Source organism: Schistocerca cancellata, chromosome 8 (genome assembly GCF_023864275.1).
Source record: "Schistocerca cancellata isolate TAMUIC-IGC-003103 chromosome 8, iqSchCanc2.1, whole genome shotgun sequence".
Taxonomy (NCBI): domain Eukaryota; kingdom Metazoa; phylum Arthropoda; class Insecta; order Orthoptera; family Acrididae; genus Schistocerca; species Schistocerca cancellata.
In genome coordinates this window covers 369,321,980-369,343,617 of record NC_064633.1, presented here as the reverse complement: position 1 = coordinate 369,343,617, position 21,638 = coordinate 369,321,980, and the positions used below count along the sequence as shown (strand labels likewise).

At 42.2% G+C, this 21,638-nt stretch overlaps 1 non-coding gene across 1 annotated transcript; it reads right to left on the bottom strand.

The window, feature by feature from the left end:
- Positions 1–21,075: 21,075 nt before the first annotated feature.
- Trnal-caa (transfer RNA leucine (anticodon CAA)) lies at positions 21,076–21,150 on the bottom strand. The gene has a single exon. It is a non-coding gene; the product is annotated as a tRNA-Leu (tRNA).
- Between the last annotated feature and the right edge of the window lie 488 nt (positions 21,151–21,638).

Genomic DNA, 21,638 nt, shown 5'->3' with positions numbered 1-21,638 from the left:
TCAACGACAAAAACTAGAACTATGGTCTTTCAAGGAAAAATTCCAATAAGGACGTATATAATATAAATGAGATAATAATATAGCAGGTGTCCCAGTTTGCAGTAAGTAGATATTGCTTAAACTGTATGAGAGTAAATTATAATCCAAAAACGTTAACAACAAAATACAGCCAATAAGGGTTAAGATACTCATTAGTAACATAATAACAGGTTTCGACGGGCAAATAACACAGCCAGCGGGGTGAAAATAATATTCTTTTACATCGACCTATGTTTGACACCTCTAAGGGTTTCTATATCAGAACGAAATATCAACAACTCTGCAAAAAACACACAGAAAAATAACTTTGACAGCAACATTAACAAAAATGAAAAATGTGACAACGTAGATAGATTACTTCTGCAAACCTACGTTGCGAGGCAACAATAGTCAAAGTTTGGAGTAGATGCTTTCAAGTCAAGAATTAAAAATGTTCCAGCCTATGGTACGGATATCTTTCAAGAGACTACGTTAGATTGATCGGCCCAGTGGCTTACATTGCTGCTATTGTTCAAATGGCTCTCAGCACTGTGGGACTCAACATCTGAGGTCATCAGTCCCCTAGAACTACTCAAACCTAACTAACCTAAGGACATCACACACATACATGCCCGAGGCAGGATTCGAACCTGCGACCGTAGCGATCGCGTGGTTCCAGATTGAAGCGCCTGGAACCGCTCGGTCACCACGGCGGGCTTGCTGCTATGAAAACAGGAACACAAGTTGCGCCGCCTATCGGGAGCGGACAGTGACATATGCCCATTTGAGACGTTATTACAGAAATAATCGAATTAAACAAGAGTTAAAATTCAAAGGAAGGGATTTTAATGCATTATCGAAAGCACAAAGCAGTCAAGTAAATGAAGTATGGCTAGAGCCATCTATTAGGCTTTACAGTAGTGCCCATTACATGATGTGCAGATTTTTCAATTGGTCCTATACAATAAACAGGACACTATCAAAAGTGATTTTATAAACTTTTCAACTGTGTGTAGCAGCAACTGTGGACTTGAGAGCGTGAATAAGATTTTTCTGCGAGTTATTGCTAGTAGAAAAGGCAACTTTGCATGTATACTTTTTACCTAGAAGACGACAAATTCTATTAGAAATAGGACCTAAAAATGGAAAGAAAAAACCTTTTTTATATTCGGTCCTGTCGGAAACAGCACTCACGCCTAAAATTGTTACTTTAGCGTCAGTTTTCACTTTGAGAATGTTTTCAACTACCGAGGAATTATATCCCCTATTAACTGCAATGGTTTTTATTAAATTTATCTCATCACTAAGCGTGACTGGTGACATAGATGTATACACTGCACGATGAATGGCCGAATCGGAAAATGCTTTTTTATGGGAAAGAGGATATGCCGAAGTAGAGGGAACTATCTGATCTGTGTTATTGGCTTTTCAAAAATATCGAAGCAAAGTCTCTCGTTGCCTATGGCAGTACTAAGATCCATGTAATGTAGCTTACGATCATTATTTTCTAAATCACAGTGAAGCTGATTTTTAATGAAGATGTTAAGGGGATCCGGAACGTACTATACTTCCAATGTTAAATGTAAGGAACATTTTCTATGATCTACTAACACCACAATGATGAAACTTTTACAGTATAATATTACATATATTTAATACCATGTGCCATATGGATTTTAATTTATTGGTGTTTTGGGAAGATATTAATTATTTTGCAACTGAAAATAATTGACACATTTTTTGGCATAGTACCTTTGAAGTAAAATCTGTTAGTAATTATGTATCAAAAAAAGGCTATGATACAAGGTGTATATTGGCACTGTTTACATTCCTTGAAAATTATAAGTGTTTATCTGTAACAGTTTAGCAGAAAATGTTCCTTATATGGCAAAAAAGTGAACTTGTGGAAAACGAGTTTCAATGTTTCACTAACATTTCAGTGGAGTCCAGCACCATAAGAGGGGTTTTCACTGTCACTAGACATCTCCCCATCTAGCCTTCTTTTCACACCTTTCATTCTTTGTCTGGCTTGCCTCTCACACTCCTTTTGATTCTTTTCAGCATCTCGTTTCCTCTCATTGTCTATCGACATCATTGGACTCACCATGTACTTTCCGGGCATCACATCCAACTTCTGCCGCACATTGCACTTTATAATGTTACCTTTGTTGTACGTATCAATGGCATCATATACTCCAAAATGAAGAGTATGAATTTCGACAAACACATTTTTTGGGATTCTGGTCCAAATTACATTATTCACACTCTCATTTTGATTTTTTGTACATCGATGGAGACATTTCTTCAAAAGTTCAGTTGCAGAAAGATCTCTGAAAATTGGTTTTATAACCTTCATGATAGTTTCTGGTGTACTGTGATGATGCTTGTATACACGTTCAGATCCCTGATGTTTGTTGTACTTGCACCAGGAATTGGGTCCCTGTGGGCATAGTCCATGTAATGGTTCCTCGTCAGTCGATATGGTGTGGTAGTAGCCTTTTCCATTGTATCAACACTGTGAGTATTTTGTCTTATTGCCAGTCCATAGTTTCTCTGCAATCTGCTGACTACCTCGTCTGTCAATCTTTTAGCTCCACCCAAAGGTTTTCCATCACTGAGTACTTGGCCATTTATTGTGGTCTTCAGTCGACGCAGCCTTGTTCCCTTACGTTTCTGAACGTGACCTATGCACTCCTCTTTAGTAATGGCAACATCATTTCCATAAGGTTTCAGCTCAGATACAGCAGGAAAAGATTTAGAATCACCATCACCCAGGAACTGTAGGTATCTGACCTTGTACCACAGAAGAGAGCGACTGAAAATGTCTTTCACACTGGAAACTTCCATGGCCCCACTAGACCCACTGTAATTCCTTCGACAGTTTTCTGCATGCTCATCCTTCACTCTTTTAGGACACCTACAGTGCTTGGATTTAATTACAACATCTATAACTTTTGTAGTATCAGCATTTGTTGCCGTTATTACCCCATTATGTGTAGTGTGCCCGCGCTTCTGCCACGTACCATCTAGAGCGACAGTCAGGTCCCGCGGATTCTGAACATGTGGAATTTCTACATTCACTGCCACAGCCACCTCTACTGCTTCTTTCATGGATTCTTGGGCAATATCTTCAACACAGGATCCAACAACCGAGTTATGTTTTGAGAATTTCGTTGGTGGTGGTGGTAGATTCATTACACCACAAAACATTTGACCAGCAGAGTAACCCTTACCGATTGACCTTAGAGCATAAACACCTCTAATATTTACACCACAGTACTTGCTTTTCTCACTATCAGTTTCACCTTGGCCTATTTCGGCATATTCTGAGTTCCAAAATGAACACAGTAATGACAACTAGTACAATGGAGACAGATTTCTGCTGCAAGTTCTATGTGTCGCTTGACATTTACTGACATACTCAATTTGCAACATTCCTTACACAGTACTGAACTCTTAATCACCTTTGAGTGCAATGAAATGTTAATTATTTCGTTCACATTATCCTCACTACCCCCCCGATGAACCATGGACCTTGCCGTTGGTGGGGAGGCTTGCGTGCCTCAGCGATACAGATGGCCGTACCGTAGGTGCAACCACAACGGAGGGGTATCTGTTGAGAGGCCAGACAAACATGTGGTTCCTGAAGAGGGGCAGCAGCCTTTTCAGTAGTTGCAGGGGCAACAGTCTGGATGATTGACTGATCTGGCCTTGTAACATTAACCAAAACGGCCTTGCTGTGCTGGTACTGCGAACGGCTGAAAGCAAGGGGAAACTACAGCCGTAATTTTTCCCGAGGACATGCAGCTCTACTGTATGATTAAATGATGATGGCGTCCTCTTGGGTAAAATATTCCGGAGGTAAAATAGTCCCCCATTCGGATCTCCGGGCGGGGACTACTCAAGAGGACGTCGTTATCAGGAGAAAGAAAACTGGCGTTCTACGGATCGGAGCGTGGAATGTCAGATCACTTAATCGGGCAGGTAGGTTAGAAAATTTAAAAAGGGAGATGGATAGGTTAAAGTTAGATATAGTGGGAATTAGTGAAGTTCGGTGGCAGGAGGAACAAGACTTTTGGTCAGGTGAATACAGGGTTATAAATACAAAATCAAATAGGGGTAATGCAGGAGTAGGTTTAATAATGAATAAAAAAATAGGAGTGCGGGTTAGCTACTACAAACAGCATAGTGAACGCATTATTGTGGCCAAGATAGACACAAAGCCCATGCCTACTACAGTAGTACAAGTTTATATGCCAACTAGCTCTGCAGATGATGAAGAAATAGAGGAAATGTATGACGAGATAAAAGAAATTATTCAGGTAGTGAAAGGAGACGAAAATTTAATAGTGATGGGTGACTGGAATTCGTCAGTAGGAAAAGGGAGAGAAGGAAACATAGTAGGTGAATATGGATTGGGGGGAAGGAATGAAAGAGGAAGCCGCCTTGTAGAATTTTGCACAGAGCATAACTTAATCATAGCTAACACTTGGTTCAAGAATCATGAAAGGAGGCTGTATACATGGAAGAAGCCTGGAGATACTGACAGGTTTCAGATAGATTATATAATGGTAAGACAGAGATTTAGGAACCAGGTTTTAAATTGTAAGACATTTCCTGGGGCAGATGTAGATTCTGACCACAATCTATTGGTTATGAACTGCAGATTGAAACTGAAGAAACTGCAAAAAGGTGGGAATTTAAGGAGATGGGACCTGGATAAACTGAAAGAACCAGAGGTTGTAGAGAGTTTCAGGGAGAGCATTAGGGAACAATTGACAGGAATGGGGGAAAGAAATACAGTAGAAGAAGAATGGATAGCTCTGAGGGATGAAGTGGTGAAGGCAGCAGACGATCAAGTAGGTAAAAAGACGCGGGCTAATAGAAATCCTTGGGTAACAGAAGAAATATTGAATTTAATTGATGAAAGGAGAAAATATAAAAATGCAGTAAATGAAGCAGGCAAAAAGGAATATAAACGTCTCAAAAATGAAATCGACAGGAAGTGCAAAATGGCTAAGCAGGGATGGCTAGAGGACAAATGTAAGGATGTAGAGGCTTGTCTCACTAGGGGTAAGATAGATACTGCCTACAGGAAAATTAAAGAGACCTTTGGAGAGAAGAGAACCACTTGTATGAATATCAAGAGCTCAGATGGCAACCCTGTTCTAAGCAAAGAAGGGAAAGCAGAAAGGTGGAAGGAGTATATAGAGGGTTTATACAAGGGCGATGTACTTGAGGACAATATTATGGAAATGGAAGAGGATGTAGATGAAGATGAAATGGGAGATAAGATACTGCGTGAAGAGTTTGACAGAGCACTGAAAGACCTGAGTCAAAACAAGGCCCCGGGAGTAGACAACATTCCATTAGAACTACTGATGGCCTCAGGAGAGCCAGTCATGACAAAACTCTACCATCTGGTGAGCAAGATGTATGAGACAGGCGAAATACCCTCAGACTTTAAGAAGAATATAATAATTCCAATCCCAAAGAAAGCAGGTGTTGACAGATGTGAAAATTACCGAACTATCAGTTTAATAAGTCACAGCTGCAAAATACTGACGCGAATTCTTTACAGACGAATGGAAAAACTGGTAGAAGCCGACCTCGGGGAAGATCAGTTTGGATTCCGTAGAAATGTTGGAACACGTGAGGCAATACAGACCTTACGACTTATCTTGGAAGAAAGATTAAGAAAAGGCAAACCTACGTTTCTAGCATTTGTAGACTTAGAGAAAGCTTTTGACAATGTTGACTGGAATACTCTCTTTCAAATTCTGAAGGTGGCAGGGGTAAAATACAGGGAGCGAAAGGCTATTTACAATTTGTACAGAAACCAGATGGCAGTTATAAGAGTCGAGGGGCATGAAAGGGAAGCAGTGGTTGGGAAAGGAGTGAGACAGGGTTGTAGCCTCTCCCCGATGTTATTCAATCTGTATATTGAGCAAGCAGTAAAGGAAACAAAAGAAAAATTCGGAGTAGGTATTAAAATTCATGGAGAAGAAGTAAAAACTTTGAGGTTCGCCGATGACATTGTAATTCTGTCAGAGACAGCAAAGGACTTGGAAGAGCAGTTGAACGGAATGGACAGTGTCTTGAAAGGAGGATATAAGATGAACATCAACAAAAGCAAAACGAGGATAATGGAATGTAGTCAAATTAAGTCGGGTGATGCTGAGGGAATTAGGTTAGGAAATGAGACACTTAAAGTAGTAAAGGAGTTTTGCTATTTAGGGAGTAAAATAACCGATGATGGTCGAAGTAGAGAGGATATAAAATGTAGACTGGCAATGGCAAGGAAAGCGTTTCTCAAGAAGAGAAATTTGTTAACATCGAATATAGATTTAGGTGTCAGGAAGTCGTTTCTGAAAGTATTTGTATGGAGTGTAGCCATGTATGGAAGTGAGACATGGACGATAACTAGTTTGGACAAGAAGAAAATAGAAGCTTTCGAAATGTGGTGCTACAGAAGAATGCTGAAGATAAGGTGGGTAGATCACGTAACTAATGAGGAGGTATTGAATAGGATTGGGGAGAAGAGAAGTTTGTGGCACAACTTGACTAGAAGAAGGGATCGGTTGGTAGGACATGTTCTGAGGCATCGAGGGATCACAAATTTAGCATTGGAGGGCAGTGTGGAGGGTAAAAATCGTAGAGGGAGACCAAGAGATCAATACACTAAGCAGATTCAGAAGGATGTAGGTTGCAGTAGGTACTGGGAGATGAAGAAGCTTGCACAGGATAGAGTAGCATGGAGAGCTGCATCAAACCAGTCTCAGGACTGAAGACCACAACAACAACAACATCCTCACTACACTTCTCCAATAAACTGCAGTATTTTTCAGTTGATCCATGCAACTTCTTGCTTGTGCTACAGACAGGAGTAGATTTCACTTCATGAATAACCTCACTATTTTCAGAATCATTTCCAAAGATCTGATATATTGTCACAGTTCCACTAGTGTACCTCGGAGGAGGCTTCATCCTCTTGTAAACTCTGTTACTAAATCGAGGCACATTTGATAAGTTCCAGTTACGCAATAGAAATACAACACAAATCGTGCAATAACCACCAAATGCTCAAAGTAAACAACAGTATCCAAAGACTACAATACGCAGACAAAACAATTGCCTATCAAATCGTGTTGCCAACAAATATAAAGTCTTTGGAAGGACCGGAAGTTTTGAAAAACAATGTTTTCAATGAACATGTATCCATGGAAATTCAATGTTGTGGCATGCCCTCTACAGCACATTATTGAAAATAATATTTTCAATACTTAGAGTTGAGCTACAGGTAGGATTAATATGTCATTTTAAAGAAGAAGATCTGTAGTATTTTATATCACAATAAACTGACAACCCAAAATTTCATCATTTTTAGGTTCCGGGTTCCCTTAAAAATTCCAAACACTTGCTCAGTGCCTTCTCGGGAACCACTCGTTATATGATCAAATTGTCGTCTGTGTACCGAGAATATGAAAAAATATCCTGAAATATTATTGAAGCATTTTTCTTCCAGCAAATTGAAGAAAATATCAGCTACGATGCCTGCCACTGGATTACCCATTGCCAGGCCGCCAGTCTAATCGAATAGTTTGCCACTGAATACCAAACAGATGTATTTTACTACTACTCTTCGCAAACGAATTAAGTCAGTGATCTGATCATCAGAAATATCTTTGTAAAAAGTACCTACGGTTTTTTCAACGATGTCCACTGTTTTTTCCAGTATCTAGGATGTGACATAACTTTTGAGAAAGAGAAAGATATAAATAATAAAACTAATATATATCAATACATATGTGGCACAATAAGAAGGACATTGAGGGGTGAAGCTAAAATATAAATCCAACTGACTCTACTGATTGTATTATATGAGGTAGAAAGCTGTACATTAAGACCAAAGGGCCTTGAAACATCGAAAATGAATTTCCTTAGAGAAGACAATAAAATATGAAGAAGTAAGAAAGGAGCTGGGGTACAGCCATTAACTAAAAAAAGAAAAATGACGAAAGAAGGATTGGAAGGAGCAAGTATTGCGCATTTCACCTCAGAGAATCCCCCGGAAAGGAATGGAATAGAATCCTAATGGAGGAAGCAATGTGGGAATGTTAAGGAAATGATGGTGAGGCCGGAACATTTCATAAGGCCTATTCCTGGGTTTGCAGAAGACGAAGAATGAACAATTCAACTGAACTTGACGCCTGCATGCATGCCAAATTTCAGTCGGCAATGATAAATTGCTCTCTAATGGAATAGCTGAAGTTACAAAAGGTTACTTTGGGTAACTAAACGCGAAATTGTCGTTCACCGTGTTCGGGTCAAAGTTTACCTCCTAGGCGTGAGTGACTAAATAGTGTAGTGATTTACGGTGGCGCGGACAGATACGCAGCTCCGCGGAGCAGATGGCAGGCAAGAATCTCAGCTGCCGGTGACGGGGTGACGTAGCCGTGCGTCCCAAGCTGTCCCTCCTAAAACGCCTGCGTCATCGGCAAACTTGGGGCTATTAATCTTGGCATCCTCCGCTGGCTCACTATTGCTGTTTTCTATCCCGGGCCGACGCCAGCGCCGACGCCTCTGCTGTTCACTTAATTAAAATCCGCCGCATAATTAATATTCAGTGGCCTGTCTGAAGGCTGCGGCGCGCATCCTCCAACCCCGCATTGGCGATAGAGGCGTCCTCTGCGTGAGGGCGCCAGCCGCCTTTCGGTTTTGCGCCTTCCGCCCTGCTGCTGATGTGCGAAGACGCCGGAGGCAGGCAGGTCCGCGCGGCAGCTCAAGAGTACTGTGTGCGGCAACTGACACCGAGGAGAGTCCACCAGCTGTGACGGAGGACATCGCTTTTGTTTGCAGCAACAACTTGCAAAATGCAAATTGGATGGGCGAGGTTAGAGGGCATCAAGCAGAAAAAAAATTCCAAATAATCACAAAATTGAAAGGTGCCGTTGTGCAACTAATACTGTACGAGGTGCATTCAAGTTCTAAGGCCTCCGATTTTTTTTCTCCGGACTGGAAACAGATAGAAACATGCGCATTGTTTTAAAATGAGGCCACTTTCATTGTCAATACGTCCCAGAGATGGCAGCGCCGTATAGCAGATGAAATTTTACTGCCAGCGGTGAGAATGAGAACTGTTTTAAATACTTAAAATGCGACGTTTTCCTTACTTGAACAGCGTGCAGTCACTCGTTTTCTGAATTTGCGTGGTGTGAAACCAATTGAAATTCATCCATATTTGAAGGAGACATGTGGTGATGGAGTTATGGATGTGTCGAAAGTGCGTTCGTGGGTGCGACAGTTTAATGAAAGCAGAACATCGTGTGACAACAAACCGAAACAACCTCGGGCTCGCACAAGCCGGTCTGACGACACGATCTAGAAAGTGGAGAGAATTATTTTGGGGGATCGCCGAATGACTGTTGAACAGATCGCCTCCAGAGTTGGCATTTCTGTGGCTTCTGTGCACACAATCCTGCATGACGACCTGAAAATGCGAAAAGTGTCATCCAGGTGGGTGCCACGAATGCTGACGGACGACCACACGGCTGCCCGTGTGGCATTTTGCCGAGCAATGTTGACGCGCAACGACAGCACGAATGGGACTTTCTTTTCGTCGGTTGTGACAATGGATGAGACGTGGATGCCATTTTTCAATCCAGAAACAAAGCGCCAGTCAGCTCAATGGAAGCACACAGGTTCACCGTCACCAAAAAATTTCGGGTAACCGCCAGTGTTGAAAAAATGATGGTGTCCATGTTCTGGGACAGCGAAGGCGTAATCCTTACCCATTGCGTTCCAAAGGGCACTACGGTAACAGGTGCATCCTACGAAAATGTTTTGAAGAACAAATTCCTTCCTGCAGTGCAACAAAAACGTCCGGGAAGGGCTGCGCGTGTGCTGTTTCACCAAGACAACGCACCCGCACATCGAGCTAACGTTATGCAACAGTTTCTTCGTGATAACAACTTTGAAGTGATTCCTCATGCTCCCTTCTCACCTGACCTGGCTCCTAGTGACTTTTGGCTTTTTCCAACAATGAAAGACACTCTCCGTGGCCGCACATTCACCAGCCGTGCTGCTATTGCCTCAGCGATTTCCCAGTGGTCAAAACAGCCTCCTAAAGAAGCCTTCGTCGCTGCCGTGGAATCATGGCGTCAGCGTTGTGAAAAATGTGTACGTCTGCAGGGCGATTATGTCGACAAGTAACGCCAATTTCATCGATTTCGGGTGAGTAGTTAACTATAAAAAAATCGGAGGCCTTAGAACTTGAATGCACCTCGTAAAACGGCAGTCAACGACAGTTGAGTGCAAGTTAGTCTGCTAAGCGGCCGTATTTACATGTCTAGCAGTGCGGATTCGTTCGAATGAACTGCTGCTGTGTTATGGTGGTTGCGCTCCACTGCGCTTGTCGCTACTTTCTGTACTGAACCGGAGTCATCATCACACATATACAACAGCGGGCTAGCGAATATTTATCATGGAGCAGCGGGATGCGATGCTGTGTATACGAGTTTGGGAAGCTGTACGTTCCCGAAACGGAAGCCTTCAGGCTGCCAACGTGCGCTCCTCCGTCGGTTCACCCTGGCGAAAATTGCTAACATAACCCACGAAACACAACAAACTTATCCTATGTACTGTGTGGATAAGCAAACATTAACGGATAGCCAGCGTTACCTTTCACTTGATATTTATATCGTGTCGCTAGTTTAGAACAATTATCAGTTACGCAGTAAAAATACAATTATGCAGTTAAAAATAGAAATCTCCCCTCAGCTTAAATACAATCTTTCAGTGTTTTGAAAAAAAAAATGTACGTAACAGAAAGACGCGTAAAGATCTTGCACTGAAATTTAAATACTACATAATTAACTATTGTCTCTGCAGTAGTCAGAATAAAAATGCATAAACAGCTACTATATACGTCTTACCACTCTTTTAACGATAAAATAATGATCAAACCTCAATTAGGTGTTTATTTTGGTTTTAAAGCTTCCGGAATGTCATCTAATGAACTTTTTATTGCTTACAAATTAAAATAGTAAAGATCTATTTAATCATCAGACAAAGACATGGCTCGTGGCGATTTATTGTGATGGAACAAAAATTTCAGCTGAATGTAAAGCATCAAAACACGACATACAGTTTATCTTTTTTGTTTGTTTGTTTACCTTGATTTTTATTCATTATTTATTTTAATTATTATTTTTAATTTTTTTCTTTCTCTTAAAGACGTGAAGAGTTAATTAATACATCAATTGACTAATCAATACTACGAATGGGTTTAATTCTCAAACAAAATGAAGCACACTTTGCTGAAGTCGAGCTCCTATGTGATAACGTAATTCAGCCTTTCCTCCTAAGAAGTAATTGGTGCCACCACCACTTGATGGCGAATAATTTAATGTTCATGCAAATCGGTACCACTTCAGGTAATGGTGGCTGACTAACGCAATATCTCAATCTTTGTTGCAGAAGTAGTTGGATACTCCATTCAGATCCCAATAAAGTGACCAATGGCACTGCCAATAGCACTGGACGCTGTCCTCTTTAATGGTTCCTTATCACCAAAATGGAGTTCGATAAAATGAACTTGTTAAGTCCAGGCCAACCTGACGAATTTTCAATATTAACCGGAAGCCAAACTCGCCTTGAAACACAAATGTGTCCAGATCAAAGCCGTATCACCATGGTCAGGAAAATGTACTATGGTCTTTATGAAAACCATACTGCCTTAAGACCGGGACAAAATTTCAGGAAAAGGTATAATCTGGCAAACGATTAGCGCTAGCAGCACTTTTAAACAAATAGTTCATCGTGTCTGTTGCGTCCGACGACCGGCGGCGTGTTCCTCTGAGGTCTTCTGCTGGTTCGTTATGTTCTGTCTAGACAAGACAGCCTAGACACAATGAGAGGAAGCCGAAAGGCACGCGCTTAAACTCACGCAGGCTGGCATGAGGTTGAAACAGGATACGTAATGAATGCTGTAAAGAAAAGTACGTAGCTTCTGGAATACTTAACTTTAATCCACATTTGTAGAACATCGCTCTTGATGATACATTAATAGAATCTCAATATCTATACTGGTAATGGCGCCTTGCTAGGTCGTAGCAAATGTAGCTGAAGGCTATGCTAACTATCGTCTCGGCAAATGAGAGCGTAATTCTCAGTGAACCATGGCTAGCAACGTCGGCTGTACAACTGGGGCGAGTGCTAGTACGTCTCTCTAGACCTGCCGTGTGGTGGCGCTCGGTCTGCAATTACTGACAGTGGCGACACGCGGGTCCGTCGTGTACTAGCGGACCGCGGCCGATTTAAAAGCTACCACCTAGCAAGTGTGGTGTCTGGCGGTGACACCACACGTTACATACTCTTTGCCACCACAGAGTCTGCCTACCTGGCTACCCTCGGCAACAAAAGCTCCCAACATCTTTCTCCCTTCCTTCTATCTACAATAATTCTGTAGAGGAAGTTACGTCGTGACGAACCGGTAATTCATATTTTTATTTGTATATCCATACAACTGATCGTCGAGTACCGTTGGGCGACACCTGTTCCCTTTTCTCGTGGCAAACTCCAAGGAAATTTTGACACGTTACATACACCTTTAGTAATGTGGACCGTCGTTTGAGACAGACAGACAGCGTAGCATCCTAAAAGGTGAGTTCAGGACCCGGAAGAACACTCAGGTCTACGGAATTCAATCACGACTTATTCTAGCGAAATACTCTGTTTAACCAGCACCACAGAGAAGGTCACGAAACTCAAGTTAAGTATCAACCTGTTTGAAATGTCGTAAGGAAACCGAGTTACATTTTTGATCTAAGCAAGGAAATCAATATATTGCAAATAGGTTATCTAAGGGGAAGAAATTTTTCTGCCTGGATGTTAAGGCAGCACCAGCATCACAACGAAGTGTACTGTTCCTATTTCATCCACTTTTCGGAAAAATCTGCTTCCACTAGGGAAGCAATAGACGTATGAAAAATAAATTTACATTAAAGAACAAGGTCTCCACCGAAGTTTTTAAGTGAACGTGTAGGTATTGTTGGTGGCCACTTGATTAGGCCTTTGATTCTGCAGCTGGCCGCTGCGGCTGAGTGGTTCTAGGCGCTTCAGTCTGGAAGCGCGCTGCTGCTACGGTCGCAGGTTCGAATTCTGCCTCGAACATGGATGTGTGTGATGTCCTTAGGTTAGTTAGGTTTAAGTAGTTCGAAGTATAGGGGACTGATGACCTCACATGTTAAGTCCCATAGTGCTTAGAGCCATTTGAACAATTTTTTTCGTTCCGCCTCCCCTATTAAGTGGGCACAATTATTTTTAATTGAACTCTCCGTACTGTTGGAAGGCGAAAATGTACCTTTCATTTGTTCATTTGTTCCTTTTCCCGATATTTACATATATGTAATCTTGACAAAACTTTGCATTAGCGAGCTAAGGTCTTCAACGATATCAGTAGGAGTTCCATTCCATATCCTTTTTGGAAGGACCTCAGAAAGAAAATTTCGGAGGATTGGTTTCATGTGATCTTGGACCACGTTAGATGTCTTACATTAACAGCAAAAAATAATAGAACTCCCATCAAGCTCGTACCATATGTACGAACCATTAGCTATGGCTGAAGATTTACGCACAGTTAGGTGGAGACTCAAGGAAAAACTTTGCATGTCAAATATCTGCACGAAATGACACAATATGCCTTAGGGCTGTGGTGTCTAGTAACCACAAAGTAGCACTTATCTTGCAGTCGTGTCATTTGCGGACCGACATTGCAAGCCTGTAGTCTGTGCTGTGTCTCACTCCATTGGCAAATGGGATTTTATGGTGTCCTGTGCCTAGCTCCAAAGATCGGATTGTAATGAATGAGTGTTGAAATTAAAACTTTATTCAAATTGTTTAATATGCTGTTTGTGAGTATACCACGGTCTTCATAACAAAGCCTTCTGTAGCAGCTGGACCCATATTCCGTTCCTTACATTAGATAGTTTGTACTGTAGCTAGTAACTTCAAGCTACAGGAGACAGGAACACGACTGTAATAGATCTCATGTCATAGGTGAAGCAGCAAGCTTTCTCATATTCTGTAATTTTTTATCACATGTTAATATATCGTCCAGAACGGAGGCTGTAATTTGCTACACACAAATCGTGCTGAAATAAGTAATTCTGTGACAAAAGTGAATACTTGCTTGATGTACTGAGTCCTAGTTTATCTCCAACCTCGAATCTTAATACAGTCATACAACTTTGTGATACATATACCCGTTTAAAGATTTTAAAGAATAATCAGACGTTCTGTGCGTGTTCCTTTTTGTGACATAGAGACTTCGGAAATATTAGAAAAGGATGATTTTTTAGCTCATGCGATACTTTCTGCAAATAGTGACTCCTTGAAACGTCCCCTCAGAAAAAATTAATGAATGACTGTGCTGATCAACCTCTTACATTATTTGCTTTTAAAACAGCTGAGCAAAACTGAACGTACTCAGACATTACTCTCTTTGCTTATTCTGATCAACACTAAATTGACACACAATATTTTTAGCGCAACATATTCTGACTTTTAATAATCCCTACAAAAGAATGGCCCTGACTAACAATAACCTATACTTTTCATGAATCACTTACCACACAAAAATCTTTATTACTCGAACTACTGGAATACAGCGAGCGCCAATACTGCCAGATAAATAAAAGGTACTAACTACTGAAGTTACTAACTACTGATAGGCATAGTTAACAAATGAAAGATTTTGATAAAGAACAAACAATGTATTTACCTTAATAGTGTTCAAACGTCGGTTCATGACATCCAGTCTAACAAATTAACTGTCTCTAATGGACACACGTCCAGATCATCCGCTCTCAAAACTCCGCCATCTCTCCCGCCACATCCACCACTGCTGGCGGCTCACCTCCAACTGCGCAACCTACGCGCTGTTTACAACCAACTGCCCAACACTACAATAGCGAATATTACAACAATGCTAACCAGCCACAGACTGCACACAGTACAGCCAGTGATTTTCATACAGAGTGCTACGTTGTGTTACCAATATAAAAACCTAAACAGCCTACTTACAACCTAATGTACATTACACTAAGACATATCGCTTCACCCTAAAAAATGTAAGAAACCTCTATGCCGTATTCCTAATTATGTTTGTCAGTTTCTTCAATGTAGTTTTGATTGAGGGTATTAAAGTCTGCGAATTCTTTTACACCTTTTTAAAAAAAAAATTGCTCCTGTAAATACCAGCGGAATTAAATGGTTCAAATGGCTCTGAGCACTATGCGACTTAACTTCTGAGGTCATCAGTCGCCTAGAACTCAGAACTAATTAAACCTAACTAACCTAAGGACATCACACACATCCATGCCCGAGGCAGGATTCGAACCTGCGACCGTAGCGGTCGCTCGGCTCTAGACTGTAGCGCCTAGAACCGCACGGCCACTGAGGCCGGCGCGGAATTAAAGTGCACGTTTAATTCGGGGTATAGACCCTAGTTACTGGATAAGCTGAGAGTAATTTTGCACAGTCATCAACAATGAGTATTATATGCCTACCTCGTTTTCGTCAGTTCCTTAGCATACATCGTGTGATTTTACTGCCGAAAGGAGATGTCTAAAATGAGATTATATTTCCGTATCAATGAAGAAAGCATATTTACAAGTGAAATTGCCAGGCAATCAACTGTTGACCTTTGAAAGTGCTCTACGAGGGTATAAACATCGTATAAGACCTTATCCACGGAGAGACTTCGATGCTGAAATTCAGAGGGAGGAACGTGAACGTGTCCCTCGGGAAGGCATTTAGGGCGGTCGATCGAGCGAGGTGTGGAAGACTGGTGTGGTACGTTCCCAGCGTTTGTTGTCTTCTGGGGGAAAGTCGCATAAGAGCGCAGGGGGCCGGGTGGATTTCCAGAGGCGATCAGATAGGGGAGCTGTTCAGAGGGCGGAAAGAATGACGCATGGAGATAGGGAGACAGTGTCCGCCGTTAGGAGAAAATAGGAAGCGCTACCGAAGATGCGGCGAGGGTCTCTGCGGTCGTAAGACGCGGAAGACTGCACTAAAGTCTTGATCGAGGGAAGTCTTCACGATGCGACTATCACGCTGTTATCTTGGTGGCTAACGGCAATATAACGTCTTCAAACTTCCCAGACTGCCTGTGAAAGTACGGCACGTCACGCACACGGGCTGTATCGAGAACAAAGAAGATAAAGGGTATAAACAAGGCGATCTGTAATTATCGACTGTGGGAGTTCCCATTGGAGTCTACGCCAGAAAATTAAAAATGTCAATAAAAATCGTTGCGGGAACTCTTTGTTTGTGAGATACGGGAACGTCGTTGGTATGCAAGAATGCTACACACTGTTGTCGTGCGCTGGTACTGACTGTAAACATTCAGTCTGTTACCTGCTGTGGTTGACACAAGACAACGGGGTATGGAAATGTTGAATTGACAGATATCGTTTAGATTTACGGTCGGAAACATCGCAATTCTGCTGCTGCTGCTCGTACGTATGGTGCACGTTTTTTGGGTTCAGCTCCTGTCGCAGAGGTTAGACAAGTAAGGCATACTGTAACTATTGAGGTAACATAATTGTTTATTTACTGCTTTCCACACAGACTGCTATGGAAGTTGATGGTGTGCAGCTAATCTCCAGATAGTAGTACTCGGTGAGCGACTCACAGAATGCAGAATTGCCTCCTCCACTGCGACTGCCCTGTGGCCTTGCGACCTACCTCCATTTGCCATCACAGGTACATAGCGACCTGTCTCTCTCAGACAACAAATTATTGACACAAACAGTCTCGAAGAGAGATGTAGTCTGCCAGGAAAACGTACGGCGCACCTAGGAGCAACAGCTACAGATTTATTATGTTCCTGACCGTAGATCAGTATCACACTGATCAGTTCATAATTTCCATACTAGACTGTTTTTTGTCAACCATTGGGCCGATATTTTAATGGTTGGGAGAGGAGGGCTGGGATTTTAGCAACTGATGAGGTTGAGATGAATACCATTTGTCGAAAATTTCACTTCTGGCAGGCACAGTAATCTCGGAGGCTACTGGAGAGATACCGTCGTGGCTGCGGGAACACCGGCTTAGGAAGGCGACGTCAGGCACCACCGATCCCTCAGTAATGGCCAAAGAGCACCCTTCAAGAACGACAGATAACGCAAGATTTGACACGACTATCAAAAGATTAGAGACTTTATATCAAAGACATTTTGGAAATATTTTACGTTTTAAGATCCATAAATACAATACGAACAAATATGTTTAGCCCTAAAAAGAAACTCCCTGAAATCAACAGATTGTCGTTTACATAAAAAAATTGTAAAACTGACTCCCAATTCCACCATTACTCTAAAGGTTAAACTTTGGGTACGTGATAGTAAAAACTCAAATCAAATGACAGATATCAATACTTGACTTTTATGTTGTAGGTTACCAACTTATAATCATCAGAAGCAAATTAAATCGAGATTTGTCCGACGATAAGTACCCCACACTGACACTTGGCATGATATGTAAAAGCTACTGAGCCCAGTTTACCAATCACCACAGGACACAACTCACACGACACCGAAGTATCTGAGCACCATGCATCGCCTTACCGCGCTACGCGCTGTGCTCTCTACATGCCAGGGCATTATTTCTCACACAGCACAGCTCAGATAGCTTAGCGCGCCTTAAGACAGTCTTACTCTTAAACAGACCAGCATAACTGCGCGAGATATTCTTAGATTTTACATACGCTACATAACTAATCACTATACTACCCTAAGGGTGTACCATATCTAACATAGAATTAATGGCAACCCTACTGGCAACAAAAAAATTGTTATTCTTGTAGTCGTACTTTAACTAAGTACAACACTGACAAACAATATCAAAAAGCCGTGCAGACTCTCCTTTGTCACAAATTACTAAATCATCAGGTCTTAGTCCGCAGTGAATGTGACAAACTGGAAATACATTTCGTTGTATATTTAACCAGAATACATACAGCATTGGCGAGGTATTAGACTGCCAAACTGCTGGACCGTGTACGAGTTTTGGTCGTGAGTCTTTTTTATTCGGTATTTGCGGCCCTAAATACGGCGACAGCGTTTATCACCAAATAGTACACCTAAGGTAAGACACAAACAATCAAACTCAACATAAATGAACGATCTGTATTCAACAACCGGATACTTACATTTTGTATTAGGGTCCTCCTTACTATTTTCATACTACCCTACCAGACCGATAACCCAGATAAATAATACTGAATTCGCAATGCAATTCTGCAGAATACCTATGTGGCCATGGACACGCAAGTATGACTGAGTCGCAGAACGCTCCTTCGACGAGGAACACCAAGCCACAGCGGTGCTTAGCGTATCCGTCGGAGAGGGTGGTCACTCGACAGCCTACCGAGAAGCTAATTGCGCCCCTAACTGAAGCGCCTGGAAAAGAAACGAGATAAATCCAATCGCCGGAACGATGTACATACGGTGCACCGCAACAGCTGCTTAAGTGAATGTTTGCAGTCCATGCCAGCGCTCTGCAGCGGTGTATTTCGTTGGTGCGTTCAGTATCAATCATGTAGTCGTAGCCTGCAAAAAATAAACGTTTCCAGTTATAAGTTGTAATAACACTGAAAGGTCAGCAATGACGGCATAAGAAGTTAGCTTCGTTTTGCCAACGACTTTGTTAAAGATGCCGGAGGAGCCAACTGAGGTTCAGCGCACTCTCTTGCCCTTGGGGTGAGAAACTGCTCCTAAAAGGCGGAAGAATCAGCAATAATCAACGGTATCAGGTTGCTGAAGGCAATCGAAAACACTGCATAGCGCCTATCCACAGGACATGTGCCCTGTAACTGAAAAAATATCACGATGATCTCTTCACTGGCAAAAGATTCCGGACTAGACCCTAAGTCGGATCTATGGGATGGGACTACCAAAGAGGAGGTGACCAAAAGGAAAAATTTTCTAAAATCAACGAAATGGTAACGTTAGACTAGTCGAGGCGTGAAATGTCAGAACTCCGAACGTGGTAGAGAAGCTAGAATATCTGGAAAAAGAGATGCTAAGACTCAGTCTCGACTTTGTGGTAATCTGTGAATTGAAATGGAAAGGAGACAAGGATTTCTGGTCAGAGGAATACGGGGTCGTATCAACAGCGGTAGAAAATGGTGTAATAAGAGTATGTTCGTTATGAATAGGAGGGTAGGGCAGAGAGGGTTTTTCATATAAACGACAGAAATGTAGCACCGACAACAGTATTTCAGGTATACATACCGACGTTGCAAGCCAAATATGAAGAGTTAGAGAATGTACATGAGGATATTGATCAGATAATTCAGCATGTAAAGGGAGATAGAAACCTGATAGTTGTGTGGGATTGGAGCGCTGTTGTAGAGGAGGGAATAGAAGAAAGGGTTATGGGAGAAAATGGGCTTGGTTGTAGGAACGAGATAGGAGAAAGACTAATTGACTTTTGCAATATACTTCAGCTAGTAATAGTGAATTTAGTTTTCATGAATCACAAGAGGAGGAGGTAACTCGGTAAAAGCAGGGAAATAAGGGAAGATTCCAGTTATACTACATAATTGTCAGCCAGAGATATCGAAACAACATACTGGACTGAAAGACGTACCCACGAGCAGATATAGACTCAGGCCACAATGAAGCAGTGATGAAGAGCAGAGTAAAGTTTAAGATACTAGTCAGGAAGAACCGGTGTGCATAGGAAAGTAAAAAAAACTTCGGTGAAACTAAAAGCAAGGGTGGAGATCCACTGTTACATGTAGACGAGTGAGTAGATAGGTGGGAAGAGTGCATTTATGGCCTCTGTGAGGGAGAGGACTTGTCAGATGATTTGGTAGAAGAAGAAATAGGAGTCGACAGGGAAAAGATAGAAGATCCAGCATTAGAATAAGAATTTAAACGAGATTTGGGTAACATAAGGTCAAATAAAGTAGAAAAGGTAGATTATATTCAACGGTGTTCCTATAGCTGGGAGACGTGGCAACAAAACGACTGTTCTCGTTTTGTTTCTTAATTCAAAGCCAGAAAAAGTTTCAGGCTTGTCGATTTTCCCGGAGTGTCGAGTTATCGAGAGTCCAGTTTTCGGGGTTCTAATGTTGATCATATGACTCTGAGAAGCTTTAAAAAAATTTTAAAACTCGCTATTTCTCATCTAAAACTCATAAAATTTCCCGAAGCAAGCCCCCCCCCCCCCCAGTATGGGCCCTCCCCAATATTTTATATAAGTCGGCGTCCCTGAGCTAAAGGACAAGCATAGTGCAGAGATTCCTTAGAAACAACTCTGAGTTTATTACATCCGCTCAGCAGCAACTTCTTTCCATGTCGATCATTGTTCCCGTTCCCAGAATGAGATTTTCACTCTGCAGCGGAGTGTGCGCTGATATGAAACTTCCTGGCAGATTAAAACTGTGTGCCCGACCGAGACTCGAACTCGGGACCTTTGCCTTTCGCGGGCAAGTGCTCTACCAACTGAGCTACCGAAGCACGACTCACACCCGGTACTCACAGCTTTACTTCTGCCAGTACCTCGTCTCCTACCTTCCAAACTTTACAGAAGCTCTCCTGCGAACCTTGCAGAACTAGCACTCCTGAAAGAAAGGATTTTGCGGAGACATGGCTTAGCCACAGCCTGGGGGATGTTTCCAGAATGAGATTTTCACTCTGCAGCGGAGTGTGCGCTGATATGAAACTTCCTGGCAGATTAAAACTGTGTGCCCGACCGAGACTCGAACTCGGGACCTTTGCCTTTCGCGGGCACGTGCTCTACCAACGGAGCTACCGAAGCACGACTCACACCCGGTACTCACAGCTTTACTTCTGCCAGTACCTCGTCTCCTACCTTCCAAACTTTACAGAAGCTCTCCTGCGAACCTTGCAGAACTAGCACTCCTGAAAGAAAGGATATTGCGGAGACATGGCTTAGCCACAGCCTGGGATGTTTCCAGAATGAGATTTTCACTCTGCAGCGGAGTGTGCGCTGATATGAAACTTCCTGGCAGATTAAAACTGTGTGCCCGACCGAGACTCGAACTCGGGACCTTTGCCTTTTGCGGGCAAGTGCTCTACCAACTGAGCTACCGAAGCACGACTCACACCCGGTACTCACAGCTTTACTTCTGCCAGTACCTCGTCTCCTACCTTCCAAACTTTACAGAAGGTCTCCTGCGAACCTTGCAGAACTATCACTCCTGAAAGAAAGGATATTGCGGAGACATGGCTTAGCCACAGCCTGGGGGATGTTTCCAGAATGAGATTTTCACTCTGCAGGGGAGTGTGCGCTGATATGAAACTTCCTGGCAGATTAAAACTGTGTGCCCGACCGAGACTCGAACTCGGGACCTTTGCCTTGCGAAAGGCAAAGGTCCCGAGTTCGAGTCTCGGTCGGGCACACAGTTTTAACCCGCCAGGAAGTTTCATTGTTCCCGTTGTTATTCCTGTTCCTCTTTGTGGTCCTATTCGTCTTTCTAAGATCTATTATGAACAAAATGTCCAGATTTGTTACAATAATAACATTTTTTATTATGGCGAGACCGCTTTGCACTTTTTTCTGAAAAAAACTATTTTTAAATGCAT